We start from the raw sequence: 9,852 nt of genomic DNA on the forward strand, positions 1-9,852 counted from the left end.
GTGGCGCCAGAGCGCCGTCGGGGCAACCATTGTGACGTTGATCTACGCCAACAACTTCACCGCTGTCACCACCAACTATCTCCTCCTCTATGAAGCGGTGTAAAACCTCTCTTCCCGAGTGTAATCTCTACGTGAACATGGTGCTTAATGCTATATATTATTATCCAATGATGTGTGGCTATCCTATGATTTTTGAGCAGATTTCTTTTGTCCTACGGGTTAGTTGTGATATGATGTTATTTATATGAGTTGTGTGTTGATATGGTGTTGTTCTAAGACGCCTTCTGTGAGGCGCACACGTGAAGGATTAACGCTGGAAGGTTTGCAATATGTTCATGATTTGCTTATAGTGGGTTGCTAGAGTGACAGAAGCTTACACCCGAGTAAGGGAGTTGTGTGCGTATGGGAGTAAAGAGGACTTGATGTTTAATTCTATGGTTGAATTTACCTTAATGATTTATAATAGTTGCGGATCCTTCCTAGAGGTCCAATCATAAGTACATATGATCCAACTACGGAAAGTGTGTTAGCGTATGCCTCTCCCTCATTGCATATGATAAGTATCTATCATGTTATATTCAATTGCCTATGGACAATCTTTATCTTGCGCTACAGAAAAAAGCTTTCTACTAAACAACTTACTTATTAATCTTTATCTAAACAACACCTAACTTTTATTTTTTAGCAAAACTATCTATCACACCTGCTAATTAGTACTTGTAGTTTCTTTCTCGCAAAGTAGTTCCATACTTGTTCTAGGTAAAATAAGCGTTAGCGTGCGTACAATTGTATCGGTGGTCGATTGAACTTGGAGGAATATTAATTCTACCTTTATCTCATCGTTGGGTTCGAGACTCTTACTTACCGAAAAGGCTACAAACGACCCCCTACACTTACGGGTTATCAAGGCCTTTTTCTAGCGCCGTTGTCGAGGAGCAATAGTGTAGTGGTTGATATTCTCATGTGTGAGTTTTTGCTTTATCACTAAGTAATTTTTATTTTCTCTTATTAGTTGTTTTATATCTTTAATTATGGATATTGAACACAAAACACCAAAAACATTAGTTGTACTTGCTACTCATGGAGATGGGGAACCTCCTAAAACCCTCGATCATGGTTATGTGGAAAACATTAAATACTACTTTCATAATCGTGAGAATTGCCCATTGAACTTGATAATGGGATAAATGTTCGACCAACATGAGTATTTTAGAGATTATCGTTTGAATCAAAAAGGGAAACACTTATAGGATCAAATTAAAATGTTGCATTGGTGTGCTTGGAATTTATGCTTGAGATGTGATTATTCTTGTTGCTCTAAGATGGAGACTTCACATCTTCTATTTCAATGTGAATTTAATGATAATAATACCTTGGCTTATTATTCTAATAATATATATGATTACTAAGATGTGGAACAAATAGAATAATTTGTTGCTTCTAAGGGTGCATATGAAATTGCTTCTTTGATTGAAAAGTATGATGATATTCCTTACAAATCTGGAAATTTTGCCATTCATTAATATTGCTATGATAATTATGAATACAATGCCGATATTAATGAATTTATTGAAAGAATGACACTTGCCTTGGAAGACACTAATATTTTGTAGGAACCTATGGAAGAAGAAATTCCTAAATCTCTGAGCTCATTAGATGAAGAACATGAGGAGGAGAGTGAAGAACAAAATGAGGAAGATCGGATTAGCGACACACGCCCACCTTCTAATGAGAGTAACTCTTCAACTCATACATTTTTTAATTTGCCTTCGAACATACCGAAGGTTGAATGCTATGAAGATTGCTATCATCCCTGGGATTCATTTGAAATATCCCTTTTTAATGAACTTCATGCTTGCTATGCTTGTGGCCATGATGCCAATATGAATTAGGCTTATGAAGATGAAGTTGCTATAGTTCCTTATGTTAAGCATGAAATTGTTGTTGTTGCACCCACACATGATAGTCCTATTATATTTTTTGAATTCTCCCAACTACACCATATCGCAGAAGTTTGCACTTATGAAGAATTATATTGATGGGTTGTGTTTTACTAGTACACATGATGATTTTGATGGATATAATATGCATGTGCTTGCTTGTACTACTTGAAATTACTATGAGAGAGGAACCAAATCTTCACCTCTTAATGTTTTCAATACGATAAAATTGCAAGAAACTACTTATGCTATGTATTGGCCTTTACTTTGTGTGAACGGATTGTTCCTTTATGACATGCCAATACATAGGAAGTGAGTTAGACTTCGTTGTCATATGATATGTATCACTTTTTGCTCACTACTAAATTACAAATCATTGTTAATTAAAATTGGCTTTGATACACCTTGGGACCCAAGTGGATCAATTACTTGAGCACTATATGCCTAGCTTGATGGCTTTAAAGAAAGCGCTGCCAGGGAGAAAATCCAGAAATTTTAGAGAGTCATTATTTCTGTTGTGTGATTTTAAAACAATCAAAAACAAAAAAAAATAAAGCGGGGAACCTAAAACTTTTTTTAAAAAAAGGTGAAAGTGTGAAGGAGGAGCACCGTTGAAGTGGGGGCTAGCCTTGAACTTTGTTCATGGCCGTGGAAAATTTGTGAATCTTGATTACAGTAACTTTTTAACAAAAATATGTATCCCCTTTTGCAAATCCATTGTATTATAAACTGATGTGCCAAGATTTACCTTTAGGATGTTTAAATTTCTTGTTTGATATGTGTTGTGCAAAAACAGAAACTTTGGTTGTAGTGTTTCATTTTTCTGATTTTACTGGAACATGAAAATAATCTGAAATTTTTACATAGTACTATTATACAATTTCGTTACCACGTCCTAAATGTTCAGAATTTCGAAGTCACAAAAGTATGCGTTTCATCTGTATATTTCTAGACTATCCTGTTTTTCACATATTGTTGTTATAGTTGCTTTGCGTGCTTATGTTTTGAATTCTTGTTGACCCCATTGACTTTGGGAGCCATAGAATTGTGATAGAATAAAGTGGGTAATGTTAGAATATAATTATGCCATAATATTATGGCAGTACATGATGAGATTTGATGTTAGATGAACTAACCTCTCTAATGAAAGTTCTTTTAAGTTTTGTGTGGATGAAGTTTTCGAAGATCAAGGAGGTATCGACATGCAAAGAATAAGGAGAGACAAGATTTCACTCTTGGGGATTCCCAAGGCACCCAAAGTAAATATTCAAGGAGACTCAAGTGTCTAATCTTGGGGATGCCACAGAAGGCATCCCATCTTTCTTCTTCAACAATTATCAGTATGTTTTGGTTTTTGTTTTGTTCACATGATTTGTGTAAATTTTTGGAGCGGTGTGTGGCTTTTATTTTACTTTTATCGACGCACCATGCTCATGTGGGAAAGTCCATGGTTGATTTATAGAATGCTCTTTTCACTTCACTTATATCTTTTCAGTAGATTTATAGAATGCTTCATGTTCTTCACTTATAGCATTTGAAGTTGGATGCATGTTTCTCTACATATAGAAAACCGTTATTTGCAGAATACTGTTTTGCTTTAATTATATTTATTAGAGCATGTCTAGGTCTTGTGTAGAAAGAATTAAACTCTCATGCTTCACTTATACCTATTTAGAGAGTCAACAGAAATTGGTCATTTACATGGTTAGTCATAAAATCCTACATAAAACTTGTCGATCACTGAATATGATGTGTTTGATTCCCTGCAATAGTTTTGTGAAACTAAGATAGTAATATGTTGGTGCACTAGTCGATGATTGTGGGTTAGTAAGAATATTGATGTTAAGGTTTGTGATTCCCGAAGCATGCACGCATAGTCTCTAGTTATGCGGTGAAGATTGGAGCATAATTTATCCTTGATTGAAATCCTTTGAGCTGTTATAATCGGAGTCTCGTGATAGTTAACTCATCCCAACCTTATCCCTAGGTACTTTGCTTCAAGTGCTAATAAAACCTTGCAATAAGTATGTGAGTTCTTTATGACTAATGTGAATCTATGAATATACACACTCTCACCTCCACATATTTGCTAGCCTCTTCACTATCGTGCATTGCACATTCTCACCTAGAGGATTGGTGCAAACTTCACCGGTCCGTTGATACGCCGAGTTGATGCGTGATTTTCTTCGGTCGAGCTTTCATACACTTATAGTTCTAGTGCATTCGCTGCATCACAATCCCTACTCCTCATGTTAATATCCGTTCATGGGCATCTCCATAGCCCATTGATACGCCGAGTTGATGTGAGACTTTCTTCTCCACTTTTACCCCTTTCAAACCTACCACCATATTCTATTCCATCTTTATGCTATATTCATGGTTCACGCTCATGTATTGGATGAGTAATAAAAATATAAAGCATGTTAAAAAGTATGATCCAACTACTTGGTTTGACACCGAGGGGCTCATGATTTATACTTTATGATAGGAAGACCAAACATGACAGGCTATATGATTTTGTAGGGATAGCATTCTTCAAGCATTGTTATTATTAAAGAACATGATTGTTTGCTAGTAAACCTGAGTATGGATGAATTATTGTCAAATAATAGACTATTGCCTTGAATCACATGTATCTTAATATTCATGTCATGATTAGACATTTATTCAAGATTATGATAGGTAGCATTCCACATCAAAAATTATATTTTTATCATTTACCTACTCGAGGACGAGCAGGAATTAAGCATGGGGATGCTGATACGTCTTCGTCGTATCTATAATTTTTGATTGCCTCATGCCAATATTCTACAACTTTCATATACTTTTTTGGCAACATTTTATAATTTTTTGGGACTAACTTACTTACCAAGTGCCCACTGCAAGTTCCTATTTTTTTGTGTGTTTTGTTTCGTAGAAAATTCATATTAAACGGACTCCAAACACGATAAAAATTTATGAAGATTTTTTTAAGAATATATGTGAATTTTGGGAGTCGGAATCAACGCAACACGGTGCCCGAGGGAGGCATAAGCCAACAGGGTGTGTCCCCGAGAGGGGGGCGGGTCGTCCCCTAATGGCTTGTTCCCACCCCTTAAGTCGGTTGGGGCTCTCCTTTGGCCGCAAGAAAGATAATATTTTGATAAAAATCCCCTCAAAATTTCAGCCTGATCGGAGTTACGGATCTCTAGATATTTAAGAAACGGTGACGGGACAAAAAAACAGGTCATGAAAACAAGAGAGAAACAAAGAGAGATCCAATCCCGGAGGGGCTTCTGCCCTCCGGGTGCCATGGCGGCCATGGACTAGAGGAGAAACCCTCCTTCCACCTAGGGAGGAGTGATACGTCTCCAACGTATCTATAATTTTTGATGGTTCCATGCTATTATCTTGTCAACTTTGGATGTTTTATATGCATGAATATGCTATTTTATATCTTTTTTGGGACTAACCTATTAACTCAGTGCCAAGTGCCAGTTTCTATTTTTTCCGTGTTTTTGACCCTTTTTCACACGGAGTCCAAATGGAATGAAACTTTACGATGATTTTTTTTGGACCAAAAGAGACTCCCAAAGCTTTGGAAGAAGGCCAGAAGAGCCATGAGGGACTCACAAGCCCATGGGGCGCGACCTACCCCCCTGGTCACACCGTGCGGGCTTGTGACCTCCTCGTGGGCCCAACTGACGCAATTCCACTACCATAAATTCCTATAAATTCAGAAACCCCCAAAAAGAAACCTAGATCGGGAGTTCCGCCGCCGCAAGCCTGTGTAGCCACCAAAAACCAATCTGGAGCCCGTTCCGGCACCCTGTCGGAGGGGGAATGCATCTCCGGTGGCCATCTTCATCATCCCGGCAATCTCCATGATGAGGAGGGAGTAGTTCTCCCTCGGGGCTAAAGGTATGTACCAGTAGCTATGTATTTGATCTCTCTCTCTCATGTTCTTGAGATGTCTTGATCTCGATGTACCGTGGGCTTTGCTACTATAGTTGGATCCTATGATGTTCTTCCCCCTCTCCCTTCTTGTAATGAATTGAGTTTCCCCTTTGAAGTTATCTTATCGGATTGAGTCTTTGAGAACACTTGATGTATGTCTTGCACGTGTCTATCTGTTGTGATCAACTTGCGGGTTTGTGACAATTGGGAACCTATGCATATGGGTTGGCACACGTGGATTCATGTGAGTACTCGATGTATGTTTTGGTGATCAACTTGCGAGTTTGTGACATTGGGAACCTATGCATAGGGGTTGGCACACGTTTTGACTCTCCGGTAGAAACTTTGGGGCACTCCTTGAAGTTCTATGTGTTGGTTGAATAGATGATTCTGAGATTGTGTGATGCATATCGTATAATCATGCCCATGGATACTTGAGGTGAAAATGGAGTATCTAGGTGACATTAGGGTCTTGTGATATGTATCTTAAGATGTTATTCTAGTACGAACTCTATGATAGATCGATCAGAAAGAATAACTTTGTGGTGGTTTTGTACCCGACAATAATCTCTTCGTTTGTTCTCCGCTATTAGTGACTTTGGAGTGACTCTTTTTTGCATGTTGAGGGCTAGTTATATGATCCAGTTATGTTATCTTTGTTGAGAGAACTTCACTAGTGAAAGTATGATCCCTAGGCCTTGTTTCCACGCATTGCAATACCGTGCGTGCTCACTTTTGTTACTAGTTACCTTGCTATTTGGTAAATTCAGATTACAAAAACCTATATCTACCATCCATTTTGCACTTGTTTCACCATCTCTTCGCCGAACTAGTGCACCTATACAACTTATCATTGTATTGGGTATGTTGGGGACACAAGAGACTCTTTGTTATTTGGTTGCAGTGTTGCTTGAGAGAGACCATCTTCATCCTACGCCTCCCGCGGACTGATAAACCTTAGGTCACCCACTTGAGGGAAAATTGCTACTCTCCTACAAACCTCTGCACTTGGAGGCGCAACAACGTCTACAAGGAGAAGGTTGCATAGTAGACATCAAGCATTTTTCTGGCGCCGTTGCCGGGGAGGCTAGGTAAGCGGCACTAACATCCCGTCAACGAAGCATTTTTCTGGCACTGTTGCCGGGAGGTTAGCGCTTGAAGGTATATCTTTAGGTCTTGCAATCGAATCTTTTTGTTTCTTGTTCTTTCGCTAGAAAAATACAAAAAATGGGAATTGAGGATGCCTAATATGCTCCATCTTTTCAATGTCCTTCGTGAGCATGATGGGAAGGAAAATTGTGCTCATGCTGAAAGAAGAATTACATAGAATGCTTGGCATAGAATATGTGAATGATGAGCATGATTTCAATGTTGTTAGCACGAGTTCTTTGAATACCCATGATGATAATGGTATGCAAAGCCACAAGCTTGGGGATGCTATATTTGATGAAGATGATCTTTTTAGTTCTTCCACTTTGAATGATCAAAATCATTTTGATGAAAGCATGCCCCCTATCTATGATGATTATTGTGAGGATACTTATGCTTTGAAGAAGAGGGATGATAAAACTTGTCATACTTTCGAAAACCCCTTTGCTAAACCTTGCTTTTTCATTGTGGACACAATTTGTAGTGCTCAAGTCTTTTACGATACTCCCACTACTATTCTTGAGAATAGATTTCCTTATGTGGAGAGTATTAAAATTCCTATGCTTGTAGATCATGAAAAGAAAGCCTTAGGTGCTGGTTATATTGTTGAATTCATTCATGATGCTACTGAAAATTACTATGAGAGAGGATCATATGCTTCTACTTATTGCAATAGTATCAAGCTTCCTCTCCATGTGTTGAAAATTTTGAAGCTATGCTTGTTTTGCCTTCCTATGCTAGTTGATTCTTGCTCCAATAAATTGTTTGATCACAAAATCCCTATGCATAGGAAGTGGGTTATACTTAAATATGCTAGCCATATGCTCCATGATGCTCTCGTTGTGTTTCAATCCTTACCTTTTACGTGAGCATCATTGAAATCAATGCCTAGCTAAGGGCGTTAAACAATAGCGCTTGTTGGGAGGCAACCCAATGAATTTATTTTCTCTTTTTTTATTTGTGTTTTGCTTTTTCCACACTGTCGTGGGTATAAGTCTGACAGTAGAAAGGGGGTAAGATAACGGAGCATGATCTATCAAGATGCACATGGGTGACACGGTGGTTTTAGCGAGTTCAAGCCTCTCACAGTGGAGATAACAACCCTACGTCTCGTGCTCCGGAGAGGCTTTGTTTTGTCTGTCATGGACATGAGTTACATGGTATAGAGAGAGCCAGAGCTCCAGGGAAGGAATGAGCCCGCAAGGGGAGAAGAAGAAGACGTCCCTAGCTATGTGGAGGGGGGTGGCTTATATAGAGTGCGCCACCTCCTCACCTCTTATGTTACAAGATGGGGCATTGATGCCATAATGTCAGCCCACTACAGATGTCTTGCCGGCTGTTGGTATTTGCATGACCGAGTGAGTCATACGGCCTAGTGGTTGACTGTCATCCGAGTGGATGGAATGTACTTGTCTGAGTGGATCCGTACCGAGTGGATTAGATGTTGTCACGATCCAGTAGGAATTTCCCTTGTAACCCTTAAACTAATAATGAGGTGCCCTTGGGTAGGACGTATTGGTCAGACCTATGACCCTACCCTAGGGCTATATCCCCGTCATTAGCCCCCGAATGGATCAGGGTCCGAGTGGTGAAGGTGTCGATGTAAATCTTGTAGCAGCAGACCGAACTTGAACGTGCTTCAGGGCCTTGCAAAATTATGCGTTGATTGAAGTCTTCATCATTCGCCCTGATCGATTCCGCTGAGTAGTACGTCCGAGTGAACTTAAGAATTGAAGTAGATCCGAGTGACCAACAGGATCTTGAGACCCTGACTGACTGCTGGTAGTCGGTTGGAATCTGTTGAATCTGTTAAACTTGGATGTTGTTGGTGGACCAAGCAGAATGTTTCTTTTTTGTTTTTCTTTTCTAGTGGGGGCACGCTAAGTGCACCCACTGGGTGTAGTCCCCGAGCCTCTGTCGGACTAGATGAGTCCGGCAGAGGGTTTAAGTCATCCAATGCTCGTCATGTTGAATGTTTGTTGTATCTGCATTATATGATTTCTAGATTAGAGTCAAGTCTCTAAGAGTTGTTTTTAACTTAGGTGGTACGGGGTCGCAGCTAAGTTCCCGAGTGTGGAGCGTGTCTGTACTCGGAGTAGTTTTTAACTTAGGCGATATGGAGCCGCAGCTAAGCCCCCGAGTGTGGAGCGTGTTCGTACTCAGAGTTGTTTTAAAACTTAGGCGATACAGAGTCGCAGCTAAGCCTCCGAGTGCGGAGCATGTCCGCACTCGGAGTTGTTTTTAACTTAGGCGATACGAAGTCGCAGCTAAGTCCCCGAGTGTGGAGCATGTCCACACTCGGAGTTGTTTTTAACTTAGGCGATACGGAGTCGCAGCTAAGCCCCCGAGTGTGGAGCATGTCCGCACTCGGAGTTGTTTTTAACTTAGGCGATACGGAGTCACAGCTAAGTCCCCGAACATGGAGTCCGCACTCGGAGTTGTTTTTAACTTAGGCGATACGGAGTCGCAGCTAAGTCCCCGAGTGTGGAGCATGTCCGCGCTCGGAGTTGTTTTTAACTTAGGCGATACGGAGTCGCAGCTAAGCCCCCGAGTGTGGAGCATGTCCGCACTCGGAGTTGTTCTTAACTTAGGCGATACGGAGTCGCAGCTAAGCCCCCGAGCGTGGAGCATGTCCGCACTCGGAGTTGTTTTTAACTTAGGCGATACGGAGTCGCAGCTAAGTCCCCGAGTGTGGAACATGTCCGCACTCGGAGTTGTTTTTAACTTAGGCGATACGAAGTCGCAGCTAAGCCCCCGAGCGTGGAGCATGTCCGCACTCGGAGTTGTTTTTAACTTAGGCGATACGGAGTCGCAGCTAAGTCTCCAA

Source organism: Hordeum vulgare, chromosome 2H (assembly GCF_904849725.1).
Source record: "Hordeum vulgare subsp. vulgare chromosome 2H, MorexV3_pseudomolecules_assembly, whole genome shotgun sequence".
Lineage (NCBI taxonomy): Eukaryota > Viridiplantae > Streptophyta > Magnoliopsida > Poales > Poaceae > Hordeum > Hordeum vulgare.